The sequence below is a fragment of the Gossypium raimondii genome, chromosome 13 (assembly GCF_025698545.1).
Source record: "Gossypium raimondii isolate GPD5lz chromosome 13, ASM2569854v1, whole genome shotgun sequence".
NCBI classification, from domain to species: domain Eukaryota; kingdom Viridiplantae; phylum Streptophyta; class Magnoliopsida; order Malvales; family Malvaceae; genus Gossypium; species Gossypium raimondii.
Genome location: NC_068577.1, coordinates 15802051 through 15803369, shown reverse-complemented (window position 1 = coordinate 15803369; position 1319 = coordinate 15802051).

Sequence of the window (1319 nt, the reverse complement as noted above, 5' to 3'; positions counted from 1 at the left end):
GATTAAACACATAGCTTAGCTATATCATCACTTGGTAAGATATAATACATAAACATAGCATCATTTAGATCATACTTTTCATAATCATGAATGTTCATACTTTGATCATCGATACATCATACCTTTCTATAATTGTCGTAGTGAAATCAATCAGAACCCTTACCGGTTCATCCCTTTTCATGCCCGTTGAATCACTTAGAATAATATCAGAGACACGAGAAGCTCACACAAAGTGTGCTAACATATAGCCGTTGCTCACACGAGCTGTAAAATGGGCCTGCTCACACAAGCTGTCGATCGGAATGTAAGCTACACGATGCTACTCACACAAGCTGACGAGTATCCGCAACTAATGCTGGACCTCAGCCATCGGTAGAATATTCAAGACTAGTACCTGAAACATGGTAACTTGGGCTTGCACACAAGCTGTCGGTCAGAACGTATCTAAAGGGTGCTGCTCACACAAGCTATCAAGTATCCGCAACACATGTCAGAACTCAGCCACCAGTAGGACATTCAAGACCAGCAGCCGAAACATAATAACCATAATGACATATCATTTGTATCCTAATATTCCTAAGGTTCAAACGCTGCTTGATAGTTGTCGTACGTATTTGAATTTCCATCGTTTCTTGACAGGATAAATTACATATTAACGTATATCTAATTTTTCAATCACAATAGAATCACATAATACATTCAATTTAATCAACATTATACAGAATTCAGTTCATACAAACTTACCAGGTTAATATTGCAGAAATGAAAAAGTACAGGGGCATGTTTTCATTCTCCTCAATTTTCCACTCGATCTTGATCTAAATTTATAATTCATTCAATCTATTAATTTAGATAGTAAAATAATGTATTTTATGCAATTTAGTCACTGAGCTTAAAACATGCAAATTAACCATTTTTTATCCAAAGTTAAGCTTAACCGAATGTTCATGGCACCCAAAACAGCCCACATTTGTATTAATTTTACACCAAATCCTTTTACATTCACTATTTTAACAATTTAGTCCCTAATAAAAAAATTCATCAAAAATCACTTAATAAAATACTTTTAAATAGCAACTAATATCTCAATTTCATCATTTAACATCTAAAATCACAAGGTTCATCAATGGAAACATTCAAAATCTTTAACAGTTTCAAAATCGAATGTACGGGCTAGCTAGACCTAGTTGCAACAATTTCAGAAACATAAAAATTAGAAGAAACGGGGCTAAAATCACATACCAATTTAGCTTGTGAAGTTGCTGAAACCTCCAACCAAAAAAAAATGGCTTCTTCCCACATTTACAATCGGTGATGAA